The 12807-nt window shown below is 34.6% G+C and overlaps 1 protein-coding gene across 31 annotated transcripts in view; it reads right to left on the bottom strand.

Annotated features, from left to right (window-relative positions):
• Positions 1-12807, bottom strand: part of ADGRL3 (adhesion G protein-coupled receptor L3) — a 756105-nt gene that overhangs the window by 617556 nt on the left and 125742 nt on the right. The window contains exon 2 of one of the 31 annotated variants that reach the window (XM_074324495.2): positions 11903-11947. The exons of the other annotated variants lie outside the window; for them this stretch is intronic. The gene's annotated coding sequence lies outside the window, so the exon portion shown is untranslated. The remainder of the gene's footprint in view (positions 1-11902; positions 11948-12807) is intronic. 31 annotated transcript variants of the gene reach the window in all.

Below are 12807 nucleotides of genomic sequence, written 5' to 3'. Positions count from 1 at the left end.
TTTACTCCCCCCAGGAATTCTCGGTCTTTCAGATGTTATTATAATGACTGAACTTGTAACTGGGAATAATATGCTGTGTTTGTCAAACTCATTTGACTGTGGAACCCTCCTTTTTCCATGTAACATCTGGGTCTATGATATACACGTATTATATTTTAGGAAAAAAAGAAATCTAGTCGAAACACTACAATTTATATAGCCTAGATTAGTGAAATAACTTGCCAAGTTTACATTGCCAGTCAGCGCGAGAGCAAAGACTGGAGCCATACAAGGCCAGGGTCCATCTAACACATCACTTTTGACACTGGCTAAGGCATCTTGCCAGACTCGTGTGATGGAAGGGCATCTCAAGGCGTTTGAGAGTATCCCCAAGGCTGTAGGAAAAAGGCTGATCCAGTATCTAACATGGACAATGAAGACAATCAATTCAGTAGTGGCACTGATGCTATGAGAAAGTAAGCTGGGTGAACAGGAGACAGCAGTCGGAGAGGTAGGACTGCTTTTTGTGGAGTTGAAAGCTGAAATATCTCGTGACAATAAGATTTAGGATAAGCGTGACAGATGGGTAAAGTTATAAGACATTGTGAGGCCTCAATGCTAAGGTGTGTTAAAACAACAGCTGTTGGAAGTCACTGAAAACAAGGATTAAGTTTGGTGACTAGAAAGCTATGAGACTGACCCTAGAATATTCCCTGAATGAGAAAATGTCTAAGAGCTAAGTAATGCCAACAATACGAAGGGAAGAAGGTAAAGCCCAGTGACAAACGTCTCAAGAGGATAGGACCTGTCACAAAAAGAAGATACATATAAAAGAGGAAATGCCAACCAAAGAAGACACTGACCCTCTCTCCCCACCCACAGATTGTACATGGGGTATGTGAGGAATGGATGCAAAAGGCACAGTTTCCTCAGGGACCAGCCAGAAATACACAAAGTAGAAATACATTTTATGTATATGGCACATCTCTGGAGCAAGAGCCTAGGTTTTCATTATCACTATTAAGTATTTATAAAACTCAATTGTTTGCCATTGGTTACCCCCACAATGCATGTAAAACTATGAAGTAACTACATAGTCATGAGCTGTCCAATAATTTTGGCCAACTGGCAGGCTTAAGAGGTTTAGCCCAGGTTATAACTGTAAACCAAAAATACAAAGACATTCCTAGAGCAAATAAGAAATACTACTCTGTGGCTGAAAGAAGTGAAATGGATCGTAACCCTTGAAGCATCATAAAAACCCTTCACCAGCAGCACGCAAATGCTGAAATAGGCATACTTTAATCCTCCAGGAGGGACTGTAATTGGCACAAACTTTGTGGGAAATAATTTGGCAAAGAACATCAAACTCCATGATAATAAAATAACTATTTTACCCATGTTTCTATAACTTTTAATATGCCCTAAGAGATAATATGTAATACAGAGAAAGCTTTACATGAAAAATACTTCTTACCTTATTATTGATGATTGTAAAAAATGGAGTCATATCAAATATCAAAATAAAACAGACACATAGAGTATTATGTGAGAGCAATATAATAAACCATTAGGTAATCAGTATGTAGGTGTTTCAATGTCTCTAATCATACAGGTCTAAATGCCTGTTATAATAATGCCAAATAAGAAAATCAGAGTATAAAATTGTGAGCGATCAACAAAGTAAAAATTCCGTGTTTCCCCAAAAATAAGACCTAGCTGGACCATCAGCTCTAATGTGTCTTTTGGAGCAAAAATAAATATAAGAGCCAATCTTCTGTCATATCATATCATATCATATTAGACTTAGTCTTATATTATATGAGGTCCAGTCTTATATTACATTAAAATAAGAGTGGGTCTTATATTAATTTTTGCCCCAAAAGACGCTGATGTTCCAGCTAGGTCTGATTTTCGGGGAAAAACGGTATAAATACACTGTCCTATATATAACTCAGTATATGCAAAGTTTAGAAAAACATATATATTAAATCATTTACTATATGTAGTTATAGGCAATGGGAGGGTTTGGAGGCTTATGCATTTAACTTGCTATGCCTCTGTACTCTTTAATTTTTTCCTAAGAATTCATAAATTACTTTTGTAATAATACGTTAAAATAAAATTTACCCAAAGGGCAACATTAACTAATATCCCCATGTTAATGAATAGCTCCACAGATTAATAGCTTTGAAAATGTGAAATATATTTATTCCTCAAATTATATTGACTTTAATTGATTATACCTTAACAAAAGTTTTATAATAACAAAATAAAACACATTCATTTCACTGCAAGTAGACAAAAATACACTTATATATTTTAAAACCTCAATGTTATTTTGTATCTAAGAGAGTGCATTTAAAGCAAACTATTTTAAAACAACTGTTATTTTCTTATGGCAGAGTAATATTCCACATCTTTTTTATCCATTCGTCTATTGATGGACACTTTGTTTGTTTCCATGTCTTGGCCACCGCAAATAATGTTGCAATGAACATCAGAGCACATATATCTTTACAGATAAATGTTTTCAGACTTTTTGGGTATATACCCAGGAGAGGGATTGCTGGATCATATGGTAATTCTATTCTCAACTTTTTGAGGAACCTCCACACTGCCTTCCATAGCAGTGGCACCAATCTGCATTCCCACCAATAGTGTATGAGGGTTCCTTTTTCTCCACAGCCTCTCCAACATTTGTTATTATTTGTCTTGTTGATGATTGCCATTCTCACCAGTGTGAGTTGATATCTCATTGTGGTTTTTATTTGCGTTTCTCTGATGATTAGTGATGGTTAGCATCTTTTCATATGTCTATTTGCCATTTGTACGTCCTTTTTGGAGAAATGTCCTCTGCCCGTTTCTTTATGTTCTCTGCCCATTTTTTAATTGGATTGTTTGTTGAAATAGTGCCATTTGCGACAACATGGATGGATCTTGAGATTACACTAAGCGAAACAAGTCAGACAGAAAAAGTCGAGAATCATATGATTTCACTGATGTGTGGGATATAAAACTGAAAGCAACAAAGAAAGGAACAAGACAGAAAAAGAAACAAAAAGTCATAAACACAGACAGTAGTTTAGTGGTTACCAGAGAGTAAGGGGGGAATAGGGATAGTAGACGAGGGTAAAGGGGGTCAAATACATGGTGATAGAAGGAGAACTGACTGGGTGGTGAACACAAAATGTGATATATAAGATGATTTATTATAGAACTGTACACTTAAAACCTACAAAATTTTACTATCCACTGTCACCTCAATAAATTTTAATTTAAAAAAAAGCAATCATTATTAAATTCATCTTTCACTTCATAGTTATCATGGTTCCTCAAACTAATTAACTGCTACCACTGCACACCCCACCCCACCCCTCATACACACAAAGACACAATTCAAAGGGGAGAGAAAAAAAATACATAAAAACCAACCAACAAACCTGAAGAAAGACTTTTGGCTCTTGATGAATCATTATTTATTGTTACTGTTGTTGCTAAAAACTAGGGAAAAACAGCTTTATAAAAGGGAGTGAAAAGGGGAAAGTTGAGCAGAACTCTCAAGATAAGTAGTATTCCAGAGCAAGAAAAATAGCTTAACAGAGATGGTCTAGTATAAATTACATTTACTTAAAAGTAGAAAACAGCAACATTGTTCACTCATGACCAGTGATACCGTATTAAAGTCTACCTTAGAAAGAGGGATCCAAATGACACATTCATTCATTTGTTCCACTTTTATTAAGCACTTATGATAGCACGTGCCTGACATGACACTGGGGATTTAGGAAATAAAAATAAAAATAAAGCTGTGCGGAAAGAGAGTATGAAAATGCCCATCTCACTCTCCTCGCCCTCCAAAGTGAGATTAAAAAATAAATAAATTATACATCACTCATTGCTAAAATAAAGAGAAGCCTGGGAGATATGAGGGCAGAGAGGAAAGTGAAGAAGGATTCATTCAGAAGGTGATATTTTGGGCTGAACTTTACAATGAGGATTAATAGGGATAATCGGGCCCCCCGCTAGTAAGAAGCAAGCAGTCAGATGTGAACAGAGCAGAATTAACCCCTAGAGCAGAATGTCCAATTTAGTTTGAATATGAGGGATGATGGCTCTGATGCATGTCCTATCTAAAATACAAGCTAATCACCACATAACAGCTGCCAATATAAAGCACTGTGTCCTCAGATGGAGTACTTCATGAAGTGCAGACAAGCACAGTGTAGATACCCTCCCCACCTCTACACTCGTTTTACAAAGCAGACAGGTCCAGTTGAAAAGGAATTACCCTGAGCAGGGATTCCAACAATGTTGTTTTTCAGTTATTTTGACCAAACTGCTTCTATCTGCCTGAAGAGTTGCTGCCAGACTACCTCCTCTGAGAATAAGCCAGCTGGCAAAAGACTGACTCCAAAACACCCTAGCTTTATAAGCCCAAGGACCAAGAGATCTAAGAATGTCCCCGTGGGCTCCATCATCACACAGAACCATTGCCAAACTACAGAACCATCTTTGCCAACTTACATGAATACATATACAAAGGGCAAGACGATGTTAGTAACAAGGCTGTTTAAATATCTGTGTAGCTCTATGTTGTCACTAGAACAAATTCAAAAGAAAAAAAATATTTTGAAAATTAAGTACAAAAGAAATTTCACATTCCTGCTAATATTTAAAATACACACAGTCTCTTGCATGGTATAAATGGTTCTCAAATGGGTGCTACTTGACGACAATGGTCTCAACCTCTGTGAGTTAAAGCACCATAATTTAATATCCATGAGTACAAGTGAGGCTAAAAGATGCATATTTCATATCTGCATCAGATAAACCAAATGCAGTGCCAGCTCATTCATTATTCTGTATACATTTTCCTCTTTTTCTAAAATGAAAGATTGTGGAACAGATGTTGACTTAAATATCTCTCAGATCTCTTTCAGCATAAAAGATAAACTAAATTTCACTGCATTGTTGAGGTTAACAAACATCTAAATAAAACAAAACTATGCTGTTCCCATAATCAACAAATCTGTACATTGTATGTGTTTCCTTGACACTCCTGACCACCTAATTAATCATTTATGGAAGTTTTAGTATGTATGAAGCACTGTGGTAAGAGCTTGTGCATGCATGTTTTCATAAAGCCTCAAAATAAACCTATGAGTTAGAAATATTCTTATAATTCTTGAATAGGAAGTACTGAGAAGTATCATGAGCAAAGACTAGAAAAGAGTGAGTTTGGATCAATCACTGCAAAGGATCAGTGTGACAGGAAAACACTTAAATATACTACATTGGTGGGCCTATAAAGAAAATTTAAAAATCTTCCCTACACTACCATCAGTATTCAGTAATGAGAGCAGTGGTATAGGTTAGGAATTACTGTGTATGTGTGAAATGGAATGCTTATGAGTCAAGTTTGCTGTCAAATGGAAATGGCACTATTTGATAAGCTCTATTTAATACAAAATACACTTTCATAATACTGTTATATATTTTTTTTAGTTTACCTAACATTTGTCAGAAGACTACAATATTGCACATTCATACAAAATGCTTGTTAGGATTCTCAACCTGACTTTCACTGAGTAGTTATTAAATAGTTTTGAATGATGAATGGAAACCAATATATGATGCTTTCTACACAATACTATTTAAATGCATATATTAAAAAAATAAGAGTATATATAAATTAAAATGCTCTTCTGGTGATCAAATTTAGAAATGCATAGTTAAATCAGCTCACTTGATGCGCAGAGCCTCCAAAAAGAATGATATATTTATAAGATTAGATGCCGTACATGACTTATCTCAGAGATCCTCACCCTATGATTTCCGAGCAGCTTCTTGTATAAAAGTCAAAATGTTTACTCAACATGCAAATCAAACCAATCTCTTCTCTCTCTCTCTCTCTTTCAATCCCTTTTAAACACACACACACACACACACACACACACACACACACACACACAAACACCCAGTGGATCACAAACACACTAAATTTTGAGAACTACCTACAGACATAAACAACAGAAAGGCAGGTTTCCTCCATTCTATATTTTCATGGAAGTCCTTAAGATATTACTGTGAAAGTGTATTAAAATCAACATTACAAAGAACACGATATAAGGATTTTTTTCTTTTAATTACAGTAGCTAAAGACCTAGGGACTATACCTGTCTGTACTTAAGATTTTAGCAAACATTGCTATCTTTAGTGTGTGTATGTGTGTAACATTTTATGGTGGTCACTGCTCTGCCCAAACAACCAAAGTTCTATAATATGAACAGATGTATTTATCTTAAAAAGCCAAAGAATCTCCAAAGGAAGCACTAACTTTCATGGTCATGTGTGTTAGTTCATCACATGAGAAAACATATGAAGCAGAGCACTCCTCAGATGCTCATACTTTAATGTGATTATTTAAATATCTGTCTACATGGATTTTTCACAAAAAGAGTGAACATATCATTTCCATTTAAGTCAAGTATTTCAACAAAACAAAACAGAAAAGGGGATGAGAGGGAGAGAGAGTACCTTGACCTTCACAAAGCTTCTGCAAGTTCTGTGGCAGGGGCAGAGAATGAAAAAAAGCAGAGGCATGGCAATTCCCTTAGTTTGCTTTAGCATCCAAATGTGTTGCTTCTCTTCATAACTCAGGGCTTTAATTCTGTCTCTGAAGTAATGGGTAGGGGTGTGGAAGAAAGAAACAAACCTTCCCTGTTTAATTTGTAATTGTCACTTGTCTGCTGATTAAAGATTCTGTCATTTTTTTATTATTAAAACCATCTCACATAACCACAGACAAGACAGAAGAAACAAAAGAAAGTCAGAAGAGGCAACCATAAAGAGGTCAGAGGCACATCTCCCTCTGAGAAGAGAGTTCAGGGTTAAGAATTCTACAGAAGTGCTGTGGACAAAGCAACAGTTGACAAGGATCAGAGAGGCACTTCTAAGGCACATGCTAAGAATCATCAATGCAGCCATCTGCCAGGCAAGGTAACTGCAAGAAAACAAGGGCCAATTCACTCACACCTCCACAGGTAGAAAATTAGTCTCAAGTGTAGCCCACGTTAGCCTAACAAATCACGTTTTCAAGTCAGAATCTCACCCGCTCACCAACACAATAATATGAAGGAATGAAACACATTGGTAACTAGATGTATTTTCCTTCCTATTTCCAGAAAATCCCCTCTTCAAAGCTAGTGTGTTTTTTGTTTTGTTTTGTTTTTTGTTTTTTGAAAGGGTCAATTATAAGAAGACCAGGAAATACAAAGGATGCCTTTGTGTCTTAGCACACTGTTTATACCCAGCTATCATGAAGCTTTGCATTCAAACCCCAGTCGTAATGGAGTTCCACAGTAGAATGGGTACAGTGAATGCAACCACCATGAATGTTGGCAGATTATTATACAAAGAGCAGTTATCCCACTGAGAGGGCTGGCAGGCTGACAGGGGACCAACAAACGAATAAACTGAAAGGCATAATGAGCCCGATTTCCACCCTCACCACCACCCCCCACCCCCCCCCACACACACACACACACTTACACACTGAGGAAAACAAGCCACCAAAATAACTGGCTACCCTCCTTGCTCTTTACTGAGCCTTGAGAGAGGAAAACTTTAAACACACAGACTTTCTCAAGACAGCACAGTCCTACCCAGAGTGAAAATAAAAGAAAGGGGCAGAGGCTCGGTTTCACAGGCCCTCCAGCACTGCAGACTAGTCGGAACCCCACAACATGGGCATGTAGGAAGGAATTTTCAATCCATGTGGAGTGTGAATAATAACTGAATCATTACTCAATTCCAACTTAGTTTTGAAATGGAAAAGAGAAACAGCCATCCCAATTCATTCTCTTACAAAAAGGAGAATTTTCAGAAAGATTTGACAAGACTCTTATTGTTTGGATTTGACTGCCAAATAGAAAACTGTGGCTTGTGTAGTCTTTCACTGATCTGAATACTATTTACAGTATTAAAAAAAAAATTCTTAAGGCATATAACGTGATGATTTAATATATGCATACACTGTGAAACCATTACCACATTCATATTAACAGTATTTTATACCAATTTCACTGTTGTATATATATTGTGAATTTTATATACGTATTACAATTAAGTACTTATAGAATACATCTTATATAGTCTACATTATTATTATATAGAATCTTTGTTCTCTAGCCAACATCTTTTCCACACATATAGATATCTTTGGTCTCCTCATCATTACTATGCTTATAAAAATTATAATTATCAATGAAAAGCATTGCATAAGAGTTGTGAATACTGAGATGTAAACAATACTGAATTGAAAATTTCTTTACTTTCATGCAATCACAATGATATACTTGGTTGCAATACAAAAGTTACTGAAGAGTTTGAAATAGTTAACAGGAATGAAGAAGTATTTCTCAAAACCTGAAATTTAGGATCAGATGCAGCTATTTTTATTCACACACATGGATCATTCTGATCTGTACTTCCATTTGACCTCATGCATTGTCCTAGAAACATAAACAGTGGGGACCCTGATACATGTTTGAACATTTACTCGTATTGCCTCAAATCATCAACCAGTCTTTGCCCTGATGGCTGCAACTGTCAAATCTCTTGCTTTTGTGCTGGGTAAATTGCTCTAAAAGAAAAACCGACATCCTATTCTTAAAAAAATGAAGCTTTTGACATTTCAGGGTGTTAATAGATGGATAAACTTTACAACTGGAACATCAATCCTGAAAGAGAATTTGACCTGAATAGCCACACAATGCACTCATGCATTTATAATTACACTAGGAGATGAATGAGAAAAGATGAAGTGGAACCATTTTTCAACATGCATACTGTGATTTCTCATTACAGGGATAATCTTAAACGGTAATGATATTTCTTTAAAAACTGAATAATTTAAAGAGTAAAACAGAATGAAAAGGAATCCATGTATTAAGCACTGCATTTCTAGGTATCCCCCATTTATGAAGAATAAGCCCATGTTCATAACCCAATTCAAATTCTCCATAAAGACATGAGGTTCATTAAAATATCTTTTCTTCATACAAAAATAGATAACTGGTTATTAACTCAACATTTTATTTGTTTTTAATAAACTAGTTTATTATTTTCAGCAAACTCTGAAATAATTCTATTTTTTTCCATAAAAACAGTCTATTATTGTGTTTTCAAAAGGGACAGTTATAAATTCAATTTCTATGGATTATAATAGTCATTCTTTTATGTTTAATGAGAAGCAAATCTAGGGGCTACTATATAAATTTGGGAAATTTTATTCCATATTATGGTAGGATACACCTTAAGACTTGATATGTTACCCCATTTAACCTATTAGAACGATAGTTCTCTTCCTAAATCCAATTTGATGAATAGAAAAATCCTACCAAAGCTGTCTCAAAAATCTAACTAAATTCGAAAAAATACATTTTATAGTCTTCTCTAGGAGTCTTTTAAAATATATATTATAGAAAATTCTATTCATGTGTTTTGTTCCTAACCAGAGAAAAAGAGAGAGATTAACGTAGTAAAATCCAATTGCAGACATTTGCAGAAGTCTTCCCAGGGTCCTAAAATATGGCAAGAGAAACCTGGCTTCGGAGGCACATTTTCTAGTCCTGTAGAAACTAATCACTGTTTGCATGAGAAAGGAAGTTTGCCCCATACAACATTTAGTGATGGGCACTGTTGATAGTATTTTTCTCAACAAAGTATTAGGTATCTAATCTAAACTTGAAAATGCTTCTATTTACTTTTATTTCATGCCAAATATACCCTTTTAAACTTTGTTACAAGTAATTAATATCCCTCCACTACACAGTATCCTCCTCAGAGTTTCTTTCCTGATTACACCAGAAGGAACACAGCACTTTACAAAAAGTTCCAAGGGTGGAACTTCTCTCCCTGTTCTCCAGTCTTCTAGAAAATCAATTCTAATCCTCAGATTAAAAAAAAAAAATAATACATTTAGATTATCTGTAAACTATGGAAATATTTTTATAAGTTTTTGCAAATGAAATTTTAATTTGAAGGATGTTTGGTAATACAAAGATCAGGAAGTTCCATAAAACATAAAGTTTTAATCAGAACTGTACATATTCAGAAGAGAGGAAACAACATATAAGAGACAGTCTCAAATAAAATTAAGGCAGCTTCTAATTTAGTGCCTTCCCAGGATGTTATACTATACATACATATATTGTAATGTCTTACCAGTAGTACCCTATACAACAGAACCCAAAGTAAGCCAGAATCCCATTAGTGCATAATTATAAGAATTCAAAAGTTTAAGAGTTCAAATCATGTCCGCTGAGTCATTACAGCTCTATGTGATAAAACTTTATATAGCATAGCTAGTTGATCATGAAGATATTAGGTCTGTCAGCAACATCAGTATGATTAAAAGTTATTAAAAATGTCAGTATTGTTGAAAGTTCACAATGTATTGTTTTTTGTTTAATTTACAAAAAAGTCCAAAGAAAATAAGGATTCAATAAATATCATCATGTGCTTAGGACTTGGACTCAAACGAGTCCATTTTAATCTGTGGTTTATTGATATGCTGAAAGCAAGCTCAGATAAATATCGTAACGGGAGAAATAGAACTTAATTTAAGTGATATTTTAGTTTTTCTGTCAACCTCTAATCATTTACTTATTTGAATTAGTATTCCATTTTGGTCACTAACATTGATTAGCAAAAGAGCTTATATTTCACAGACACATTAAAAACTTAATTATCAATAAAACCTCAACTAAAAAGTTCAACTCTTTTTTACTGCACATAATTTTAACAAAAAGAGATAAATCACAAGAAAACATTTTATAAATTATTCTTAAAACGCTATTCTCTAGAGTAGGTCCTGCACTCAGGAGATATGTCACATAATTTCATTCATGACCCACATTTACAGTTGGAAACTTCATATTTTGATCCTCAGGCACTATAAGATCCTGCATCAAAGAAGATATATGATTTTTATAAAGCCCTACTTCTAAAATAATGAGCTAAAGTATTTTAGAAATATTTGTAATATAACTAGAAAACTGAAATATCTAGTTCACACTTTATCAATCTGAACTTCCTTTAAATTAGAATACTTAATTATCCAAGAATTCCATTTGCAGTGTTTTCTTATACTTTTAATGTCAAATATTTGCATTTTAATAGTGGCAGAGGCCCACTAAAGTTTTTTTTGTTTTTTGTTGTTGTTGTTTTTTTTTAGGATTTAATCAAGCTATAAGCTTGTAAGTCAATTCATGATGATAGTGCACAATAGAAATAGAAGTCATTAATAAATTTCCAAGTGTTCTCTCCTATTCATGGGTGTTAATTTCTATTCCTACTTTACTTGAAAAGTATATGTGATTATCTTCTACTTTGACTAAATTGCTTATTTAATGCCAATTATTTCTTAGTTTTTGAATAAAGCCTTTGCAGAGTAAATTTTAACAAAAAATTAGTCTTATTAACCCTTAAATCATATCTATTGCCAAATTTGATGATAGATTTAGAATTCTGTGATCGATTTAAAGCCATATAAGCATCTCTTTTGTGACGAGGACATAACAAAATATTTTACAAGGTTTATTACAATCAAAAGAATGCCAAAACAAAATCCAGTGTTTTGATAGTTTGAATTGGTGCAAGGACAGCTCACTCCAAAAATCGCTCTCAAGGTTCTCACCTTGGTGGTATATTCATCAATAGTAGTTCAAACATTAATTTAACTCCAATCATAGAGAAATGACTCTATAACCTTTTATCTACTGAAATCAACATTGTCTCCTATCTTTAAGGATCTTACAGGCCAGAGGGGAAGCAAGAACAGAAATCTGAAATACAGTAAATTCTTTAAAAGCAATATGGACAGAATGTTCTGGAATTGCAAACGAAGAACACTTACCCCTACACCTCTGACTTTAGGGAAGACTTCCAGGAGGAAATGTACCTGAACACAATGAAAAGTGGGTTAGATCTACTGAGGTAAACTAAAAAGGGAACGGCATTCCGAGTAGAGAAAAACATGGCCCAAGAGAAAGTAACATGAAAGACCCCTGAAAAGTAGAGTTATTTTGATAGTTAACTATTAACAGAATATAAGCCTGAGGGTAGTTATCAGTTAAATATTCTGATAGGGAAAAAGTCATATCATAGAAACAGATTATCCGTATACTCTATAACCTCATGAAGCTTGGGATATTCTCTTAGTAAACAAATGTGCCTAGTATTGAGAATCTGGGTTAGATGGTAAAACGGTGGTAATAGTTATTGTCCCATTAGTATAGCTGTTCCTATTTGTGGTTATTACTCTAGGAGATTGTCAGTACATACAAAGAGACTAAAGTGAAAAGGTATTGCATATCATACAACACATATCCTTCTAGTAATACAACAAGAAGCAATGTCCTACAGAGATCTCATAGGGAAAAACTGATTCTCAATGGAGATGCCAGTGGAAAATGTGGGGGAAATTCTTTATTCTAGGACCTGAAATAGGCATTGCAAAATGTGTAATATCGCTGTACCCCAATCATTAAATACCAGTGGCAACTCATAGTCAACATGACAAAGGAAAATGTTCTTGCATATTTGCAAACCCTCCAGAACTGGTGCTCTTGTATTTAGGAATCACTAGTCTGCATGACAAACACTCATTAAACACATCCTCTTCCCAGTTGGAAACCAAGTTTCTCGTGCAAAGAGCTTGTATCACTTTAATAAATACATATATAAATACATGATAATTAGGGATATGACAGGTTTTATTCTGACAGAACTAAAATTCACATTTCAGTTCTATTTACATAC

This window comes from Rhinolophus sinicus, chromosome 1 (assembly GCF_057876585.1).
Source record: "Rhinolophus sinicus isolate RSI-liver-muscle chromosome 1, RSI-T2T, whole genome shotgun sequence".
Classification (NCBI taxonomy): domain Eukaryota; kingdom Metazoa; phylum Chordata; class Mammalia; order Chiroptera; family Rhinolophidae; genus Rhinolophus; species Rhinolophus sinicus.
This window is presented reverse-complemented; position numbering and strand designations above follow the sequence as displayed.